Here is an 11372-nt window from a genome sequence, read left to right on the forward strand (position 1 = left end):
CATGAGATCAGGTTGTTGAAAAGCATGTAATTTTTTTTTGAAAATGACAGATAGTTTCGCTATAGATACGACTCGGCTTATTCCTCAGCTAAGGTCGTGTAGAGCCCTTTGAATCTGCAGTGAAACTGCAATTTGGATCTGTGATCCAAATGGCTGATCCCCAGTGAGTCCACTATATGAAGAAAAATCCTGGAATGTTTTCCTCAAAAACCTGAATTTCTTTTCGACTGAAGAAAGAAATAAACGAACATCTTGGCTGACATGGGGCTGAGTAAATTATCAGTTTTTTTTTTTTTTTTATCTGAAAGTGAACTAATCCTTTAGCTACATGCTATAATGTTTTTTTTTTTTCAAATATATTTATGCATTTATTTATATTGCAATGGCATCCAAAATCCTGACTTTTTAAGCATTGTACACAGGTAGGAGGCATCAAACATGCCCAAATACATCACTCCCTGTGATATACCACAATCTTGTCCATGCATTTCAACATGTTTCAGCAGTAGATTATTCATTATTTATTTATTTTTTTAAATAAGTGGTCTTTTTCTCTCTTTTTTTATGAACTCATGACTCCTGAGAATTTCCCCTGAGAAAAAAACATTCTATTTACTAAATGTTCACTTGATGATCTCTAAAGCATTATGGTGCCTTGGAAACCAGTCTGAAATAGGAGGTGCCTTTTGAATAAAGCAGCATACAGCTGCACCTTCATGCGCATTAGCTCATCCTCAACATTTACTTCACCCATCCAGTCACAAAGCAATGTGATATTAATAGCAATGAATATTATTCATGTAGCCCCAACCAAATGGTTTAGGAAAATATATTTTACTAAATGTATTTCATGCAATTAAATAATCTATTTTAGTTTCTGTTTTGTTGGTACTAAGTAAGATACAGGGACTGCTCATTTTGGTGTGCATGTGCATATGCAAGAAGTTTAAATGTCTGAATGAGAAATGCAAGAGAGTGGAGCGACTCCTTTATTTATTCAGTCTTCTGCCCTCACACCCAGTCCTCTAAAAGAGGTAAATCTGGTAACAGCCACTAGGGACCCACATGCTGCATCCCAATGAGGAACATGTCGCTCTGAGATGTTGAGTGGGATGGAGTGGTAAGAGGGTGAGATGTGTGTGTGGGTGTGTGTGTGTGTGTGTGTGTGTGTGTGTGCGTGCGTTAAGGAGGACTAAGACGGGAGAGTTGCTTGAACAGGGTCACTTGTCTTAACCCTGTCTTGATATTAGCTTTTCAGTACAGTTTTTTTCTCTCTTTTTTTTTTTTTGATATACTGTGAGAGGCAGAAACCAATGCTATTTTATTGAAGTGCCCAGAGTGAACAAAATTACCTTTTGGCTCAGCAGTCCCAGTGGCTGGTGAATGCACAATTTTACCAGCCACCCAGATTTTTCTGTTCACATATATATATATATATATATATATGAACCCTTTTTAACAACAACTGTATGATTCACACTGAGGACAACTGAGGGACTCATATGTAACCAGTAAAGAAGGTTTAAACACTCACTGATGCTTCAGACGGAAACACAATGCATTAATAATTTGCATAAGATTATTTTGTCTTCTGGGAAACATGTAAGTATCTTCTGTAGCTTCTGAAGGGCAGTACTAAATAATAATAATATATATATATATATATATATATATATAATAATAATAATAATATATATTATATATATATATATATATATATATATATATATATATAATTTAGGCAAATGAGAAAAAATTACACATCTTCATTCTGTTCAAAAGTTTTCACCCCCGGGTCTTAATGCATAATTTTTTATTCTGGAGCATCGGTGAACATTTGAACCTTCTGTAATAGTTGCATATGAGTCCCTCAGTTGTCCTCAGTGTGAAAAGATGTATCTCAAAATCATACAGTCATTGTTGAAAGGGTTAAAATACAGAAAAATGCTGAAAACCCAAAGAATCTGTGGGACCTGAAGAATTTTCTGAAGAAGAGTGGGCAGTTTAACTGTTCAGGGACTCATGAACAATTATCACTAAACAAAAAACACAGCGGTGGAACATTCAAGTAACAACACAGTACAAAGAATCAAGTGTATGTAAACTTTTGAACAGGGCCATTTTTATAAATTAAACTATTATTTTCTCTTGTGGACTATATGTAAACATCTTTTATGTGAAATACCTTATTCATGTCAGTGCTAAATAACAAAGAACATGCATTTTGTATGATTCAGCTTACTTTGGTAAAATAATTAACATTTTGCACATTCTGCAAAGCGTATGCACATTTTTGACTTCAACTGATATATATCCTTCAGATCCTTTTTTAAATAATATTTGTTTCAGAATATACAATATTTTTGATCAAATAAATGCAGCCTGGATGAGCATAAGAGACTTCTTTCAAAATCAAACAAACAAACAAAAATCCTATTAAAAAAAGAATACAATAGAATGGAAAAAAATCTTCTTTGCAGCCACATTGCCCCTGTTGATTCTCTCTATTTTAGAACCCAGTTTAGATTCCAAATATTAGCCACAGTATTTGAAATTAGAACATAGCCCCTTTCACACAATAATACCAGTAAATTGTTGTAAAATTACCGGAACAACTTTACCAGTAAATACAAAAATGCGGCAAAGACGTTATGTCTTTTACCAGTAAAGCACCATTCACACATCAGTTTCAAAATACCGGTAAATTCTGACAACATTAACCACAATTTACCTCTAAACGGCTGCGCCTCCCAGTATTGTGTTTGTCAGTTTTTTTATGCAGGTGCTTTTTGCCCAGAGACATCATATTAGACGACTTTAGACATTTTTTGGACTTGGATCCGCATCAGGATGTTATGATTGGCCCAGAGTAGACGTCTTACATCAGGGTGTTCTGAACTCATATCTGCTTATACCGGTAACCTTGTTCTGCGTTAACAAGGAACGCATTACTGGTTATTTACTGGTAATGTTACAACTTCTCATACCAGTAAATTAAGTAATTTAATAGTAAAGACTGTATGTGTGAAAGGGGCTATTAACATAAAGTGGACATGCAAAGTTTTACATTCGCAGTGTATACCATAAAGTAACCACACCATAAATTTAAAATGAACTGTTTACTTGCAAATGCAAATTTTGTTAATTAATTTTATTTTTGTCACTTTTTGCCATCATGAGAGGTATGAATGGAATGAGACAGGCCGAACTCAGCCCATGTCTCCAATACAAGCACCATGACTTGACATGTCTGCTGCATGTGCACTGGTTCTGACAACCAATATTATTTTCTCATAGACACACTCCTGGACCAAGCTGGCTTGCCTTCATTTAATCACTTAGTGTAAGATTAAAATCTACCAAAAAAAGGGCACACATCTGGACGATCCATCATTCAAGATAACTTTCTTAAACCCAATGGACAGTTTCATTTTTCCAGTGTTTACACTAATTACATTTCCAACGCATTTCCAGGAGGCGCTGATTAGCTAATCCTGGCTGTGATTGATGGACTGGTTAAGGAAAGGAAAGTTATTTGCCAGTGGAGTGTTAAATGGATGGTTTTGTATTACCAGCTTAATCTTCTGTCTGAGTCACTAATTATCCCTCTGTCAGCAGAAGCGGCGTCACTGACCTGCATGGTGCTGTCTCTAGGGTCTTGTTAGCGTGTCGCTGGCAGCAAATTGTGGCCTAAACGTGAACGATTGGATGGCCCTAAGTCTTTCAGCCCAACCTCATCCCTTGCTCTGTCACATCAGTCACACATTTTCCCTGGAGAATGTCATTCAGGCCCAGCACGTGGAAAAAAATACCTGTTGAAAATGCTGTCTGTGTAGTGAAGCTGGGCCGTTGAGCGATGTCAAGGCCCATGTCTGGGAGGGGATTTTGGAGATTTGAGCCGACTGGCCGTGAAACCTGTGGTAATGACTGCGAATGCCTACAATGGTGAGCGTTCACTCAAGGACAGCAAGCAATTATAGTTCTTATAGGCTGTTCTTTTGAACTGTTGGCTTTGAATTTTTGTGGATGTGTGCTGACACACACCTGCGTCAATGACGTGATGTTTTGTCCAAACTATTAATTCATTCAAAAAGTACAGTAGCTTAAAATACAGTGACTTTTGGCTATTCTGTAATGTTTTTATTTCTGAATTTAAAAAGAAGTATTTTTTTCCCTCTAAAAAGTTTGTATGTTAGCAGTTGGTTTGGCATAATCTTGTATTATTTACAATTCAAAAGTTTGGAGTTGGTAAGATACACACACACACATTTTGCTTAAGAAACATTCAGTCATGCTGTTTAATATTTGTGAATAAACTGTGACTTTTTTTTAGCATTCTTTAAATAGAAAGCTCAAAAGAACAGCCTTTATTTAACATTTGTGAAATTGTAAATATCTTTAATTTATCCTTGGTGATCAAAAATATAAATTTCTTTAAAAAAAATAAATAAACAAATAAAAAATTGGTTACACTCCATTGCTTTTTTTCTCCACTAGATGTAAACTTTACTTGAGGTTGTAAATGTATATGAAACCAACATGACTGACTAGATTACTAAGAATTTATAAACTGGATTTTTAAAATAATTTTCTTTATTTTCTTTATTGTGGACGCTCTTATTTGTCATTGACCCACCTGTTTTATGTGTTTTAAATATTTGAAAAGTCACTCTACAAGTCGTATTCTTTGAATATTTGTCAATTCATTGATCTTTAGATTATCTCTACTATTGACACTTGTATTTGCCTCACGCATTTTTACTTGCCAATTCTGCAACACTAGACTTTCCAAGAAATTACCAGTTGCTGGAAAGGTAACAGGGTTCTCTTCACGCCATAGTTTGTGCTTCAATACCAATAATGGCCTGCAAATTGCAGCTATTATATGTAGTTCTGCTGTAATCTTTGTTATTTTCCTGTAATAATGACAGCTTTATGCTTGTCGGACTCTTGACTTGATGGGCTATCAGAAAGCGAGAAGCAAAATAATGATTGTGTTCACCTTTCATCCTGATGTTGATTCCATTAATTTGGATAAGAAAACAATGCCGCAATCGTTGGATTCAATCTTGAATGCATTATGTGCCTTTGAGATGCTTTCAGTCATTTCCTTGGTTAAGAAATAGCTACATTGCATGCAAACTTCATTGTAATTTTTTTCAGGGCTCTATGGGATTTGAATATTTCATTATAAAGAATAATGAAAGTAGAAACTCCCATCTTTATTTGCCTCAAACAGAATAGTGCAAGTAGGAGTATAATTTTCATGCTGGCACCATTTCTCACAAACCGTGAACTTCATTGAAAACAAGACAAATATATCAAGTGGGTTCTAAGCATATCCACAATATAATGTTATCAGATGTTTTGTGAGCCGCAACTAGATGTTTCATATTAAATTTTTGTAAATTAGTTTCATGAAAACCTAGAAGACACCTGTTATCACTGTTGAATAATATAACGAAGCATACATCTTAAATGAGCTCTTATTATGAACAAGAGCAAAACGTGCAGGAAATCATAATACCATTAAATTATATCAAAACTGTTTTAGCGTTACACCTCTCTGTTGTGTTTAAATGACTATATGGGTATAAAATACCATATAAAATACAGAATAATCATAGAAGCACAGAAATACAGAAGATAGTAAGGAATAAATTACATTTATGTTTTATATTATAGATGGGACCAGAGCTAGCACACAGGGAAGTTACTACAAGGTTATCTTAGGACTGTAAGTTATCTCAATTACTGTAAGGTTTTGAATCAAAAGGCTTGTTGTCAGAAATGGTCAATGTTTGATCAATGAACTGTATCATTTTTACTGTGCAATAAGTGGAAATGTTTAATAGCTTTTTGTAGCCAAGGCCTGAAGTAACCTACTGTATGTAGAAACTGACGAAATGAACCTCTCCTGGAGATCTATCAGTGGCGTGTAGTGGTGTTCTGAAATGAGGAGGAAAAGTCCAGTCACATTTTCTTTATTAAATAAGCACTACCAGAATAAAAATCTGTCTGACAAAGTGATTATATATAAGTGTGTGAGTTGTTTACTTACTTTTTACATTAGTATTCCCATTAACACCACTGTATTGTTCATTCAAACTGATTCACAAAAATGAAACATGCAAAAAACACAATAGGCGGGATTTATCACATGAACCAATCACAGCTGATCACAACCAGTAATATCCAATCATACCGCAATGAAGGCACTCACCACATGCTTTAGGGGGTCTGTTAAAACTCAATTGGCTCAGGGAAGGCGAGAGACGCACAAGGCCTTGGTAGATTACATGGTAAACAAACAAATCAGTTCTTGATTAGATGCAGGAGAAATAGGTGGAAATTAAGATCTGAGTGACTTATGGCAAGGCGACTGGCTTGTGTTCTGCTCCCTGTCAGCAGTGGTGAGAATTCACCGATAGTGGTCTGAGGAGGAACAAACCACAAAACGGCCATGTACATGTGCGCTGTTTACCTGAAGAAGTGATGGCACCAGGATGCACTGTGGGACGACAACAAGTGGAGAGGGTGTGATGCTCTGGGCAGATTCCTGCTGGGAAACCTTGGGTCTGGCCATTTATGTGGACATAAATTTGACGTGTTACCTACCTTAACATTTTTGCAGACCTGATACACCCCTTCATGACAATGGTTTTCCCTGGTGGAAGTGGCCTCTTTCAGCAGGATAAATCACCCTAGCGCACTGCACATATAGTTCAGGAATGGTTTGGGAACATGATGAACAATTCAAGGTGTTGCCTTGGTCTACAAATTTTCTAGATCTCAATCCATTAGTGGGATGTGTTGGACCAACAAATTTAATCCATAGCAGCTCTACCTCGAAACCAAAGGGACTTTCTGACCTTGAGAATCTATGCCTTTTTTGTCACTTTGCTATCCCTTTAAGGAGCCAATTTGATTAAATTCCTGGTCAGTCTTAGTGTGATCTTCATTGGGAAACTCTATCTGAAGTGCAGGATCTGTCTGAGGTGAGTCTGATCAATTACACTGACGACATTTTCACCCTTGTGTACGATTTAGATCCTGTGCCGCGTGTTAAGAGGGTTTGGTTGCAGTTGCTCCTCTCTTGTTCCTACAGGAAAGACTGTGAAAAACGAGATTGTGTTGTGCCGTCATCTGTTCTGTTCTCTCAGCGACATCTGTCCCCAGCAGCCTCTCATGGTTGGATGAGAACTACACCTCGCCAAAGCTTGCAGGTGCTGGGCTGAATATTCATTAGGCTAGGTTGCGTTGTTGTGGGAGGATGGAGGTACATCGCTTTGAGAGAAATCAGAAAATCGATGCAATCCCTCCCCGCCTCGTTCACCCCTGGTTAGCCACGGTGGATTAATCCAGTGCAATGCAATCTACTTCGCCTGTATCAGATTACACAGGCCCAAATCTCTGACAAGACCTGGCTAATGGATAATGCATGCAGGCCTGAGAGATGTAAGGAAACCACAGCAGTGTTAAATATTGCTCTGTTACAGAGGGATGAGCAAGGCTGGATGGAGAGCGAGAAGTTTAGACATGGGCATTGATCGATATTTGCCTTGAGACATATAGAGAGAGTCAGTAAATGCAGGCAGTTAAGCTGCCCTTTATTTGTTTGTGAATTGTACTGCTGTTTTTCCTTGGCCTTCTTCACGCATTAGCAGGGGCAAATATATTATCAATCTGCTAGATAGGAATCGATAAGGTTCGCCACAGAAGTAAGGTGATCTACAGTCCAGCTTTGAAAGAAACCTATAATTTCGCTGTATCATGCAGTATCTAACCTGATATTGACATTGGAAAAGAATAAGGGCATTACATTTCACCTAGGAACATCTGGCGGTAAATCTTGTAATTCATGTAGCTCTGCTAGAGTATGAAGCTGGTAACAACAAGGTCATAGGTTCAATTCCCAGGGAGCACTGGAAGTCACGTTGGATAAACAAATCCGTCAAATGCATAAAAGGAATGTATTTGGTTTAGTAAGTTGCTTTATACTTTGTTTTTATGTATTAAAAATGCAGGCATGTGACCTCCTTAAAAAAAGAACAATTCAAAAGGAATGACTGCAAATAGATTCTATGCAAAGTTTAACATGCATATTGAGTTAGATTCTGTCATTAATTACTCTCCCTCTTGTCAATCCAAACCCGTAAGACCTTCGTTCATCTGCAGAACACAAATTAAGATATTTTTGGTGAAATCTGAGCGCTTTTTAACCCTGCATAGACAGCAACACAGCTACCACATTCAAGGCCCAGAAAGGTAGTATGGACATTGATAAAACTGTCTATGTGTTATCAGTGGTTCAACCTTAATTTTATGAAGCTATGAGAATATTTTAGTAAGCAAAAATAACAAATTTATTCAACAATTTCTTCTTTTTTTGTGTCAGTCTTTGATGCGCATTTACAAGAGTACCACAACATGTGTGTGGTGCCACTGATGCAGCAGCTGGCATTCTGACATAGATCTTTGAAATTGGACTGTGGGTGATTGTAAGAAAGTGGCCTGGTTTGACGAATCAAGATTCCTGGTGCATCACGTTGACGGCTGAGCATGGATACGCCGATTACAAACAGAGGCTATGGTACCTGGATGCACTGTTGGGCGGACACAGGCTGGTGGCGGTGGTGTTATGTTGTCAGTGATGTTTTCTTGGGACACTTTAGGCCCCATTATCTCAATAAGCACAATTCCTGACACCTGTCAGGTATCTGAACATTACTGCAGACCAAGTGCAACCATTCATGGTTGATGGCCATTACCAACAGGATAATGTGCCATTTCACACTGCCAGAATTGTCAAGGAGTGGTTTGAGGAACATGATGGTGAAATTCTGTTAATGCTTTGGCCTCCAAATTCACCTGTCTCAAACCCAAAAAGTGGGTTTGTGCTACACCACCACCACCCCGCAATATACAGGAACTGGAGGACCTGCTGCTGACATTATAGTACCACATACCCCAGGAGACCTTTCACTACCTCTTAAACAATGCCTTGTTGCATAGCCACTGTTTTGTGGGCTAAAGGATGTCCCACAGTCTATTGGGTACCTGTGGGAACCTGCAATATCACTGCACTAAAATAGTGCCCCCCCCCCCCCCAGATCAAATGAATGTACATATGGTACATTTTATGTAACATTGGTTTTGTGTGTGTCTCTACAGTTCTGAGTTGAAAGTCTGTTGAGTGGGGCTATAACTCTATATGCTCTGTGACGTTTTAAAATAACATCTGCACTACACCGAAACCTACCCGATAGTATGAACAAAAGCGAATGTGACGTAAAAATGCACTCGCAAGCATGAAATTTTAGCTTGGCTTCTTATCTTTTTGCTCTTTGATCGTGAGTCATGTTTTTCACAGGATTTGTACCCAAGGATTTTGCATCCAAAGTCCAATTCCTTGCCGGCTGAGCAACTGAGCAAGCGTGTTGCACCGTGAAAGCGAAACATATGGAGTTGTAATCATAACTGTGTACGAAAACGATTACAAGTGCTCGCTGTTTTACAGCCTAGTGTTCATTTCTGTTGGAAACTGCTGTGAAATATGTAGTTATTGGTCCATAATAACTACAGGTAAGGTAAGTTTTCGTCATGAGATCAGGTTGCGATTGGATATGACGGGTTAGGATCGGCTCTGATTGGTTCATGTGATAAATGCCTCTTGTGTTTGTGTGCGTTCCACATTCAGTCTGAATGAACATAATGGCGTTAGAAGACTAATTTTAAAAAGTAAGTAAACAGCTCAAACACTTTGATATTTGTCAAAATAAGACTTAAAATGGCCTGAAAACATGATATGTGAGAGTTTTTAGTGATTAATCAGCTTGGTGTAAATCTTTGTATCTGTGATCAGAAATAGTTAAAAGTTAACTTGAAAAGAATGTGTGAATATATATATATATATATATATATATATATATATATATATGTGTGTGTGTGTGTGTGTGTGTGTGTGTGTGTGTGTGTGTGCATTTATAAAAATGTAATTTTTCATATTTAATAATATTACTCTGTGTTTTTTATTTCTGTAAATCGCTAAGGTGCTATAACTCATGTGGCGTTTAATGGCCAGTTGCATTCCTTAATTTCTAAATCCCCACGCAACCGTCTGGCTTTTCTAAAGGCTTTCTGTTTTCTCACTGTAGTTATTCTGCTCCAAATGATGAATTCCATTCATTACTTCCACAGACCTGAGGGTCAACGCAAGCCATGGCTAAACAGATTTCATTAACCAAGAGCAAGGCAGGCTGGGAAAAAAGAAGCAGTGCTAGTCGACCTTGGCTGTAAGGTTACACGTTTATTGATTGTTATCCCCCTCCCCTCCGTCCCTGCCTTTCTTTTGTGGGCTAACAGGTCAGCTCGATAATGTTTCACCCTTTGTGTACAGTGTGTGGAGCGTATCTTGTTATGTCTATGGCTGGAGTGCTGTAGAGATAAGAAATGCTAGTGCTTTTGTGGTACTGCGGATTTCAGCCTATAGATTTTTGGATTATGCGACGTGGCGCGGTTCACGTTAAGCACTGCTGATACTGCTACAAGTGTATATGGAGATGTTACAAATTACTGCGTCCAATTACTTGACTGGAATTGGCCGAGGATGTGCGTACACCCTTGCCTTTAAAGACTTTACATTTGACCATGTACACACTGCAGTTAAATAAGGTTGTCAGTCGTCTTCTGAGGGCTTAATCCTGTTATGTACACAGGAGTTTGGTTATATATAGGAGTGACGACCGTAACTACAACAGAATTCAGGTAGTGACAAGCTAATTTTAATGCAATTTGCATAATATGTTCTGACCTGAACTAAACAAATAGTTATTAATGCAGATTTAATTAAAAGAAGCTTATAAGCAGCTTAAAGTCAATCAAAATGGACCCTACTTAGGTCTTAAAACATATTCCTGATTTTATTGTGCACAGTTCATTGGTGCACGTTATTCCAAAGAGAAACAATATTTGTTTGTGTAATCTTTCATCAAAATGTAATAACTTCTCTATCCCCTTGTGTAAAACAAGTACACTTTAGCATACATTTAAAAATATTAATTATTTTTCAAATAATATACTATAAAAGATACTTACTTGCAAACTGAATGTAATGATTTCAGATGCTGTACTGCATTAAATTTATTTGTATTATATTAGATGAAATGAACTTATTTTTTTTTTGTGTTTTTTGACCCACTTATGTAAAATTTAAGTACAACTCATATGCATATGCAATCTCATAATTCTGTTGTCTTTAAAATAAAGTGTATACTTCCAAATACACTGATGGGCATTTATGGCAAATCTACTTTAATGTAATTTCTACTAAAATTTGTATGTCGTCTGTTAAAATACAATATATTTGCAAT

This window comes from Garra rufa, chromosome 17 (assembly GCF_049309525.1).
Source record: "Garra rufa chromosome 17, GarRuf1.0, whole genome shotgun sequence".
NCBI classification, from domain to species: domain Eukaryota; kingdom Metazoa; phylum Chordata; class Actinopteri; order Cypriniformes; family Cyprinidae; genus Garra; species Garra rufa.